The sequence below is a fragment of the Canis lupus genome, chromosome 4, assembly GCF_048164855.1.
Source record: "Canis lupus baileyi chromosome 4, mCanLup2.hap1, whole genome shotgun sequence".
In the NCBI taxonomy this organism is placed as follows: domain Eukaryota; kingdom Metazoa; phylum Chordata; class Mammalia; order Carnivora; family Canidae; genus Canis; species Canis lupus.
The window spans coordinates 59455067-59467216 of NC_132841.1; the positions used below are offsets into that span (position 1 = coordinate 59455067).

Here is a 12150-nt window from a genome sequence, read left to right on the forward strand (position 1 = left end):
CTCTCTGTGTCTCTCATGAATAAGTAAATAAATAAAATCTTAAAAAAGAAATTACAAAAGTCCAATGGGATTAGAACTGAATACGTTCCTGCTTTGCTTCCTTCCTGTTGTGCCTGAGTGAGAGCACTAGCCTTCCAGTTAACTTTCATTGACCTGGGTGATGTGGCTCCCTCTCATCTAAGAGGTTACTATCAAGGTCATTTTCAATCTCTTAATGCGAGATCAGGAAAACCTTTCCCAAGACATGGCTTCAGGGGAGACATTGACCCTAGTGGTCCAAAGACACTTAATATTGGTCAATCTGTTTTGGGGAGGAGGGGCAATGAATCATGTGTAGTCCTAAAGTTGTAGGATTTGGCCTTTTGGAAGGAGGTTTTTTGTTTTTGTTTTTTTTTCTCTCACTTGAAAATTTTATTGGTCAGGGAGAAAGGAAGTCAGGCAGCCCCTCAGCTTCCCGCCCAGGGTTCCACAAGCTCCCGTTGCCATTGATGGGGCGGTTCACATGCTCAGGGGATGCCAGGAATGCCTCGAGCTTGAGTCTGGCACTGAGGTGGGCCACATAGGCCGAGAGCAACGGGAAGGAGTCCAGGCAGCTGGGGGCCAGGACCTGGTGAATCCACAGCAAGTCCAGCAAGTTGTAGTCCACAAAGGAGATCTGGTTGCCCACAATGAAGGCTTGGCCCCCCTCATTCTGGGACAGCAGCATTTCAAAAGGTTTTAGGTAAGCTGGTAGTGCCCTCACATACCTTTCCTGCCTCCTAGTTAGTGTAGATGAGGAGGACGTATTTGCAGTGGAGATCCTCCACACCATTGTTCGCGACAACCAGCAAGGCCACCTCCTGCTGGTCCTTCCCATAGAGCCCGAGGGAGCGGCCCAGGTGTCACAGGATGGCATTGGACTGGTATAGGGTGAGGTCTCCGTCCTGGAACTTGGGGAGCTGCCCATAAAGACAGGAGGCCTTGAGTGAGCCCTTCATCCAGGTCTCCATGGTCACCTCCTCCTCCTTCCAGCTCTGGCCCTGGTCAGCCAGCAGCATGTGCATGGCCTCGCAGTGCCCTCGAACAGGGAAGTAGATGATGGTGTAGGGTGGCATGGTTGCAGTGCGGGTGGCGGTGGTGGTGGCAGTCAGCAAGGAGTTGTAGAGAGGTAGACTTGAGTTATCAAGGAGTTTTCTAAAAGAGCTGTTCAAAGAGGGAATAAAACTGCTTTGTGAGATAGGAATCTCCCCATCATTGGAGGCATACAAGTATAAACCAGGCCCCTAAAGACTAGTTACATCAGAATCTCTCAGTGTGGCAGAGACCATTGTTTCCCAGTATGCTTTTTCTTTTTCATTTTCTCTTGTAAAAAGGAATCTCAATTTTTAGCTAGATGTACGGTTGATCAGACTTCAGTGGCACCTGGGTGGCTCAATCAGTTAAGCATCCGACTCTTGATCTTTTGAGTTCAAATCCTCTGTTGGGCTCCATGCTGGGCATGGAGTCTACTTAAAAAAATAAAAATAAAAAGACTCCTCAGGCAGTTAAGTGTAGTTCATATGACTAAATTGTGGCCAATGAGATGTAAGCAGAATCTGTGTGTGCAATTTGCAGGAAGTATCTTTTGGAAATATTAACCACAGTCACCTGTATTATATCCCCAGGACTTACTATAAATATAGGAAGTGTCTGGAAGAACAAAAGGCATACCCTTTAACCTTTTCTCTAAATAATTGCTTTCAGATCTCTGCTGGAACTTGTCACCTTATCAGACAGGCTCGGCCAGACCACCGATCAGTTAGCATTCCATACTTACCCCACCCCCCTCCAGCTATTATTCTCAAGATATTTAACCACTTATTTGCCATTTTCATAGCACTCAACTCCACCCGATACATACCTCTATGTGTCTAAGTCTGCTGGTTCTCAACCTTGAGCATGTGTCAGATTTAGTAGATCTGGGATGGGGGCCTGAAGATTTTCATTTCTAACAAACTTTTAGGTGCTGCTGCCTATCTGTGGTCTAAAGACCACACCCTGAAAACCACTGGACTTTTTAGGCTCGCTGCTATATCCCAGTACCAGGAACAGTGCATAAGTGGTGGTGCTTTGTAGATATTTACTGACTCAAATTACTGGTGTTGCCTCATGTAATCACTTTGAGGTAAGTATTGTTAATACCCACATTTTACATATGGGGAAACCAAGGATCAGAGATAAGTGACTTGTGCAGGGGCACATGGCGAGAAAGGGACAGAGCTGGGATTTAATCCTGCACACTTCATACCCCTGGCATGCTGGGGCCGGTCACAGGCAGACTGGCAAGGAGGTGGAGAACGAGGATCTTCCCGTCCTCGCTTCTGCAGAGAACAGGGACGTAGACGGCAGCCAAGTCTTGCTCCTTGTTAGAGCGCTCACTCATGGGTGACCACCAGGTGGCAGCATCATTCTAACAGGAAGCTGCCTGCTGGAATGGGGAAGTCTGGGTTCTGATCTGAGGTCCGCCCTAGGCGTTATCCCATGGGCCTGTGAGTAGGTCTCAGTTTCCCCATCTTTACAGAGGAGATTGGATCTCCTTAATCTCCAAAGAGCCCTTGCAGCTCAAATACCATCTATAAGAGACAGGTACAGCTGCTGAAATTCAAATACCCCAAAACCAGTTGTACTATTTTTTTTTCTCCTCTACTAGAAAGAAAAAACCCAACCATTACCACCATCACCCCCACAAAAACAACAAAAGCTCAGCTGTAATAATAAACTGTCCAAAAGAAATATAATGCAAACCACAAAACTGAGCCATATGTAATTTCAAATTTCCTAGTAAACCTGTTAATAAAGTAGAAAAAATAATAGTAATTATATTTTATTTAATGCAATATATCCGAAATATTTTCATTTCAACATAATAATATGAAAATTATTAAAATATTTTACATTCTTTTCTTATACTAAGTTTTTGAAATCCAGCACATCTCAATTTAGACTAGCTACAGTTCAGGCTTCAACTGCCACTTGTGGCTAGTGACTGCCCTATTAGACAACACAGCCCTAAGAATATTCATGGCAAATGTTGAGGTAGGAACTGTGCTGAGTGTTTTACACGCCATGCACTGTCTTCATGCTCATAGCACCTGATGAAGTAAGCAAGGTGGTTATCCTCATTTTTGCAGATGAAGAAGCTCAAGCTTGGGGACACTGAGTGCCTTGGCCAAGATCACACATTGCAAATAAGCAGACGAGTCTGAATTTGAACTTGGCTCTGTCTGTCTCCAGAATCTGGGCTCTTCATCATCACCTAATCTTGCCCTGATGGTAGATATGCAGTTATGGGCCCCCACTGACAAGATTCTAAATCCAGGGAGTGCAAAAGCCTGAGAGCCAACAAGAGGGCCTACGAGGGGAGGAGGCAAAGCCTTCAGCTATCACTCTCCCACCCTAGTTATGTATTTGGCAATGTTGAGCTTGCCTGGCAAACAACCAGGGACTCTGTCAAGGAGAAATAATCTCAGGAAAACCATGTTTGCATGATGAATAACTGGGCTTACCAAAAAAAAAAAAACAAAACCCTAAAAACAAAAACAAATCCAAACCCTGCGTCAGGAGAAAATGAAAATTGAGAACTGCAGAACCGCAGGTGAGTGCCGAAGAGGGTACTATTCCAAGGGCCCAATGGGTGGAGACTATAGTAAGGTAAGCTGTAGCTTTCCCTCAGGAAAAACAGTGATGATGATGTTAATAGCTGAAATGTATTACATGCTTACCAAGCAGCTTAAATGTAGCATCTTCTTAATCCTCATAATCACAATTGGAAGTGGGTACAACTATCATTGCCATTTGCAGATGAGGAAACTGAGGCACTGGACACTAGTAGGTAGCAGAGTTGAGATTCACCCACAGCAATGTGGGCTGGAATCCGTGTTTTGATTAGCAATAAACGCTCCGTGGATAAACCTCATTGGCTCCGATACTGCCACTGCGCAAAGCTTGGAGTCCGTGTTTTGGATAGCTATGCTATCATACTGCTTAGAATAGGCTGTTCGTGGAGGTAGTGAGCTCTCTGTCCCTGGAGGCATGTAAACATCAGGGATGTGAGGAAATGCTCGAAAGAGGTCATTCCTGGGTAGGACAGAAGCCTGGTGAACTGATACTGAGCTTGTCTGGAGAGTAATTGTAGAAATTGCCACCATGAAACAAAGATGGGGGAAGGATCCCATCTGCCTTTCAAATCTATCCCATGGGAATTAGGGGTACAGGAGGCATGGTCTTCACTATGACTGGCCGAAGTGAGTAAGAGGTCTGTGGAGGCTGCATGACATGGTAGTTAAGAGAATGGGATCTGCAGATAACTCAGACCTGCGTTCAAGTCCCTGCCACTTACCAGCACGCTTAGCGCCTACTTATAGATCTCATTATCTCCCTGAGGCTCATAGGGCTGTTGTGACAATAAAATGAGAAACCATGTGGGAGTCAGTTATACTCAAAGAGGTGAGACACCAAGAGGGAATGAAAGCCAGGACTGAAGGCCTTGGTGTACTTCAGGAAGTGCCACTTTTTCCTCAAATCCAGTGGATGGTGCTGTTGGTGGCAGCACTTGGGAAGTGAGCTGCCGTGCAGAAGCAGGACAGCTGAGTCCCGAGGAGCAGAAGAGACGTGTCAAGGAGCTCGTTTGGCTGCCACAGACAGGAGGCACTGGGAAGGAGGCTGGGTGACAGAGCGGCCTTGCTTGGAGGGGCAGCTTCTGCGGAAGCACCTCAGGACTTGCTGTGTAGGAGTCGGCAGGACCCCTCAGCACCATCAGCCCCTGCCCATTCCCTCCTGAGTCATTCCCATCCACAAACATACTCAAAAACCGTGACCTGAGTCCTCTTCAACTGCTGCCCCCCCACCTCCCTGCTCCCCCTGCATGCTGGCACCACTTCTCCGCCCAGTCACCCTCCAACCCAATTCACTGACCTCCTGTCTTCGTCTCCCATGGCCTCCACGTGACCAAGCCCAACGGGCCTCCTCCTCCACCTTGTCCTCGCAGCGGTATCACACAGTTAACACTCCTCCTCCGCTCCTTTATTGGCATCTGTGAGTGCACCCTCTCCTGGCTTTGCTTCTTCCTGATGGCTCCTCCACCACGGTCAGGGCTGCTCCTCCATCCAGTCTCTAAATGTTGAGGGTCCCCAGAGGTCAGCCCTAGTCCCACGGTTTTAAACCATCTGCGAGTTGATCATTTACAGACGTCTACGTTCACTCTTTTTAAGTGTCAGTCTGGTACTGTCAACCATCTACTGGATGTCTACATGTGGGTGTCACACAACATAGCCAGAACCAAACTCTGGAGGCTGTCTGACACAGAATGTGCTCTCCCATCTTCCCGATCTTGATGAATGCCACCATCTATTGTGCCCCAAACACAGGCACCATCAGTGATCTCATTCCCAAAGCTGGTGCTGACATCTCTCCCTTCAAAACAGCTATGGAATCCATCCACTTCTCCCCATCTCCACCACCACCGGAAATCACCATCTTTCACCTAAGCTACTTCATTCCTAACTGGTCTCCAAGCTTCCACTCCTGCTCCCCTTAAATCTATATGCCACACATCATTTTAAAACATAAACCAAAAGCAGCCCTTTCCTGCCTCTCACCCTCTGCTAGCTTCCCACTGTGTTGAAATAATACCCACTAACACCCAAGCCTGCATGATCTGGTCCCTGCCTATTCCATGAACATTTGAAACCACTCTCCCCCTTGCTCAAAATGCTCAGACGTATGCCGTTTCTTTCTATTCCTCAAATGTGCTAAGGACTTCCTATTTCCGTGAATGACATCATCTTCCCTGTCACCCACGTAGGAATGCTCAGCAACATCTTGGTCCCACCCCTTTCTCCATATCCAGACTGGCCCAAGTCCCGTGGACTTTCCTCCTGATGTTCTTACTCTTCGTCCCCTTTATTCCATGCTCCCAGCCGTAGGCTCCACCAGGCCTTGCCTTTCTAGTCTGACTTCACTACGGCCTTCTAACTGGTCTCCCTGCCTCTAGCTTCATGCTGTGACCTGACCCCAGCCACAGACTGACTCCTGACCCCTAAGCTTAACTCCAGCCACTGGTAGCCTAGTCTCTGAGCCTTCACCAGGTATTTTCAAATGCCGTTGTATCCTAGTGCCTGGCATAGAACCGGTGCTTAGCACATACTTGTTGGGTGAATGAATCACAGGGGAGGACTACTCAGTCAGTCCTGTTCAGAGGCACTAGCTGAGATCACAAGTCCAAAGGCTATTTACCTACCTGCCAGATGGCATCTGGGAGAAGAGTCTGGGAGTTCCAGATCCTAAATTGGTTGTAGAACATCTGACCTTGGGTGAGTCAAATCCTTTCCTTGCTCAATTGTGCCTTTGGTAAGGTGGGAAGAAACAGAATAGCTAGTCTCTTTTTCCCAGAAGCGCTGGACTATATTCAGGGCCTTTTGTTACAAAGTGCTTTCCATCCAGGCTCTCCTTAGACCTTCAGAGCAGTCCCACGAGTCAGTGGAGATTATCTGTCCCTATTGCGCAGATTCTCAGCATAGCAGCCCAAGCAGCCCTTTTATTTTTTTATTTTTATTTATTTTTTATGTTATTTTTTATTTTTATTTTTTCCAAGTAGCTCTTTTAAAACACAATTAGATAACAGCACTCCGGTGCTCAAAGACTTCCCGTGGCTCTTGATATTTCACTCAGAGTAAAAGCCAAAGTCATGAAAATAGCCGCAGTGTCTGGCTGCATACATCACTGACCTCATGTCCATTCACTATCCAGCTCCGTGGCTCCACTCCAGCCACACTAGCCTCATTGCTCTTCCTCAGCCATACCAAGCACATCCCCACCATGAGGTCTTTGCTCTGGCTTTTCCTTCTGTTGAGGACCCTCTTCCCCAGACATGGGCTTGGTAAACTACCTCACCTCCTTCAAGCTTATGCTCAAATCTGGCCTTGCCAGTGAAGCCCATCCCAGCACCTTATCAAGTGCTGAAACCTGCCCTCATCCACCTGCCCCAGCAATACCTTTTTCCAGCTTGCTCATCTCTCTCTAACAAACAATATAGTTTACTTGTTTATCTTCCTGTAGAATGTAAATTCTGTAAGGGCAGAGATAGTTCTCTGCTTTGTTCATTAATAAAGCCCAAATACCCAGGATAGTGTCTAGCACAAAGTAGATGTACAATAAATAATTATTGAACGAGTGAATGAAAGAAGTAAAGTAAGTAACTTGCCTGGAGCGGCTGTAGCAGATAGACTGGAGCCCAGATCTGCTCCTTCCCCACAAAGAGCCCCTTTCCTGGCTCTGTGTTCATGGCTCAAGGGTACTAGGATCCACTGAAGCCCCACACCAAAATATGGCTGGGCCGTGTGTGGTATGGACAGCGCTGGACATGCACTGCCTGCCTGCCACCTGGGGCAGCTCTTCTTTGTCAGGGATTTAGGGACGAAGGAAGAGAACAGCGTGGGCCTGATGTCCCGGGAGACTCCACCCCCAGGCTTACCCAAGTGAACTGGCAGGAGCTCATACCTCTGGAGCCTGGAGTACTGAGACCAGGGGAGGGCAGGCATTTCAACTAACCAGCTTGACGTGTACACTATGAGACTCCCAGGAAGGTCCCAGGTGGGAGGATAAACATGCTCAAACAAACATGCTTGCTACTCTCTTTTGCTGAGCAGCTCCAAGTTTCTGTACACAGACAGGGTCCCTGATTCAGATTTAGCAAGTTTTCAGGAAAAATCATAGAGCTACCGAAATTTTACTGCACACTTAGTCTCTGTGTCAGGCACATGTGTATTAACTCATTTAATTCTCCCAGAAATCCAATAAGATAGATTCTATTGTATGCCTATTTTACAGATGAGGAAATGGAGGCAAAAGGAAGCGATCTGCTTAAAATCACACATCTAGTAAGTAGTAGAGCTGGAATTTTTTCCTGTGAAAAAAGACCAAAAAACTTTTTGATAGTTACTGAGAAAGTCCAACAAAGATTACAGCACATATTATGTGCCTATGCTGCAAAAGAGCCCACTATCCCCACAAGTGTCAATATAACAGTGTTGAGAATGTGGTGTCTTCTTGGCACCCAACACAGTTCCTATATAGGATTTGTATACAGTTGCCTTTTTTTCCCAACCATTTACTATGAAAAATTTCAAACATATAGAAAAGTGATCATTCCTATACCCCACCATCTATAGTCAACTATTGTTAATATTATCTATTATCTATCTGTATCTTTTTTGTGAACTATTTGAAAGTAAGTTGCAAACATCATGTCATATCATCTCCAAGTATTTCATTCAGCCTTCAGCTCCCAAAAGATATTCACTTATAGTAAAGAATTTCATTATCACACCTAAGAAAAGCAATAAATCCCAAATATCCTCTTAATATTCTATCCAGATTCAAATTTCCTCAATTTCTCAAAAATGTCTTTTTATAGCTTTTTTTCAAACCAGAATCTTGTCAAGATTCACAAATTGCATCTGGTTATTACAGTTCTTTCATCTCTTTTTTTTTTGTTTTTTTTTTTTTGTTTTGTTTTTGTTTTTTTAGTTTTTGTGTAATCTCTACACTCAACATGGGGCTTGAACTCACAACCCTGAGATTGAGTGGTATGTTCCACTGACTGAGCTGGCCAGGTACTCCTACATTTCTTTGATCTTTTAAAATATAAAACCTTCTACACACACACACACACACACACACACACACATACACACTTTTTTCATGGCATTGACTCTTTAATGATAACAGTCACTGTCTTGCAGACTGTCTTTGAATTTGTTTCCTTGTAGTGTCATTTAACTTGTTCTTCTATCCCTCTAATTACTATAAACTGGAACTTAGGTTTAAGGGTAAATTCAGGTTAATGATTTTGTTAGCAAAGATATTTCTCACCTGATGCAGAATATTACACCCCATTAGGAAACATAATGTAGGGTTGTCCCACTGTTGTTAATGCTAAGTTTGATCACTTGGTGGTGACAGCAAGACTGCATCATTGTAAAGTGCCTTTCCCTCTTTGCAACCAGCAAGGACCTTCGGGATGATACTACAGTGTGTGGGTATCCTGTCCCCCTCCAACCTTTGAACTCATGGTTTTGGCATCCATGGGTGGCTCTTGCCTGAACCAGCTATTACACTGGGGTTATAAAAAGGTGATTTTCTAATTCTATCTTTTATTTTATGTTAGTTTTCTTGCATTCTTCTGTAAAGAAGAATTTTCTTTATCAACTGGGATTGAACTATAGTTTCTTCTAAAGAGGCAAGTTAAATTATTCTAATTGATTCTGAAATTGTCCCCTATTTGGCTAACAGGTGCCCATTCAAGTTGGATCCTGGATCTATCTTTTTTTTTTCTTTTAAGGAGTCTCCTTATAAAGATTTTATGTATGTATGTATGTATGTATGTATGTATGTATGTATTTATAGGGAGCATGAGAACTGGGGAGGGGCAGAGGGGAAAGAAGGGAGAGAATCAAGCAGACTCTGCACTGAGCACAGAGCTGATGTGGGGCTCTATCTCATGACCCTGAGATCATGACCTGAGCCAAAATCAAAAGTCGGACTCTCAGCCAACTGAGCCACCCAGTCGCCCCACATCCTGGATCCTGACATATCCCAGTAGTCTTTAAGCATTTCCTTGCTTTCTGGAAAAAAGATGTCTCCAACACACCTACTTGTATTTTCTTTTCCTCTGCCCCGTGATCCAGCTATTGGAACTTGGATGTGAATACAGGAAGTCTGCCCAGAGCTCTTTTGTTTAATTGCAGGACTAGTCTCAGCACTGTGCAAACTTGGGCCAGTTCTTTTCCCCTTTCTGAGCCAAGCTTTTTCCACCTGAACAATGGGGGAGCTGAATCCTGCTTTAACCTGTATCCCTCTAAGGGTGTATCAGATACCAAGCTTTCCTGCTTTCCATCACTTTATCTCACTTCCCCCATGCAAGGAGACAGGTGGCACAGGACTCCTTCCCTGGGCAGTGGGGCCTGTGACAACTGGGACCTCTTACCCTGTTAGAAAAATGGAGGGAGCCCTCTCCTGCCTACCCTGGGGAAACTCAGGTTTGGAGTCCATCCTCCTGGCTAGAATTAGCCTCCAGCCCTCTCTGGGCAAGGCCAGGTTGGTCTTTGGGGTCATCCTCAGCCTTAGCCTAAAGTTGCTTCATAAGGGAGAGGATTTGGACTGCCATTCTGTTTTCACAATCAGCTTAGAATCGATTGACTTTGATGCATTTTTTTCTTTATTTTTAAATTTAGTTTTACTTTGTATCAAAGGACAAATTTACATATTTAAAGAATCAAATACATCTATAAGGCTTGCGTGAAAAATAGCATTTCCTCACCTTCCTATTTCAAAATTTTTTAAAGTTACTTTTATTTTTTTTAAAGATTTCATTTATTTATTCATTGGAAACACAGGAGAGAGAGAAGCAGAGACAGAGGCATAGGGAGAAGCAGGCTCCATGCAGGGAGCCCAGTGTGGGACTCGGTCCCAGGATTCTGAGATCACGCCCTTAGCAGAAGGCAGATGCTCAACTGCTGAGCCACCCAGGCGTCCCTCAAATATTTTTTAGCTAATTCTTTGGATATTTATCTCTGTATCTCTGAATGACTTCCGGTATTACTTCCTGATTTTTCAATTTATACATTATCTGGTTGGTTTTTCACAGTGGAAGATGAAGATTTAGCCCTTTTTCATCCTCTGTTCCTCTATGTCACTCTTTCTGTCCTCTCATCATCCCTTATGCCTCTAGTCTATATTTGGTTATGTATAATTAGCATTCAAAGTTTACCATATTATGACAATGTATACAGCATTCAATTTGAGCTACAGTGTACTAGGATTACTATTCATTTCCTATATAACTTTCATTTTCCCAACACTTAATAATTATCTTGGTTTTTCATTTACTTAATTTTCTTTCTTTTTTTTATTTATTTTATTTTATATTTTTATTTTTATTTATTTTTTTTTATGATAGTCACAGAGAGAGAGAGAGAGAGAGAGAGAGGCAGAGACATAGGCAGAGGGAGAAGCAGGCTCCATGCACCGGGAGCCCGACGTGGGAATCGATCCCGGGTCTCCAGGATCGCGCCCTGGGCCAAAGGCAGGTGCTAAACCACTGTGCCACCCAGGGATCCCTCTTTCTTTTTTTTTAAAAAAAGATTTTATTTATTTATTTGAGAGAGAGTGAGAGAGCACAAGCAGTGGGAGGCAGCAGAGTGAGAGGGAGAAGCAGGCTCCCCACTGAGTAGGGAGCCTGATGCAGGGCTCAATCCTGGGACCCTAGGATCATGACCTGAGCCAAAAACAGACACTTAACCAACTGAGCCATCTAGGTGCCCTTTCTTTTTTTTTATTTGTTTTTTTTTCTTTTTTTTGTAATTCCAGTACAATTAACATACAATGTTATATTAGTATCAGTGGTATAATATAGTAATTCAACAATTCTGTACATTACTCAGGGCTCATCATGCTAAGTGTACTCTTTAATCCCCATTACCTCTTTCATCTATCCCCATCCCCAACCTCCCCTCTGGTCACCATCAGTTTGTTCTCTATAGTTAAGAATCTGTTTCTTGATTTGTCTCTTTTTTCTTTTCCTTTGCTCATTTTCTTTTGTTTCTTAAATTCCACATATGAGTGAAATCATATTTGTCTTTCTCTGACGTATTTGCTTAAGATTATACTTTCTAGATCCATCCATGTTGTTGCAAATGGCAAGATTTAAATTTTTTGTGGCTGAATAATATTCCATTGTTTTCTCTTCTATCTTCTTATCCACTTCTCTGTTGATGGACAGCTGGTCTGCTTCCATAGTTCAGTTATTATAAATAATGCTGCAATAAACATAGGGATGCATGTTATCTCTTTGAATTGCTGTTTTTGTATTTTTGGAGTAAATTCCTAGTAGTGTGATTGTTGGATCATAGAGTAGTTCTATTTTTAAATTTTGAGGAACTTCCATACAGTTTTCCAGAGTGGCTGCACCAGTTCATGTTCCCACCAAGAGTGCATAAGTGTTCCTTCATTTACTTAATTTTCTATGAAATTATCACAATTTAATCTCATACTCTTAAAAAAATATCTAAATTTTCTCTCTACATCTAGGCATATCAGATATCTATCAAGTTTGTCATGTTGAAGAGCTATCTT

General features: G+C 43.9%; 1 pseudogene; it reads right to left on the bottom strand.

The window, feature by feature from the left end:
- Positions 1 to 340: 340 nt before the first annotated feature.
- Positions 341 to 6082, bottom strand: LOC140632470 (glutathione S-transferase P-like; annotated as a pseudogene).
- Between the last annotated feature and the right edge of the window lie 6068 nt (positions 6083 to 12150).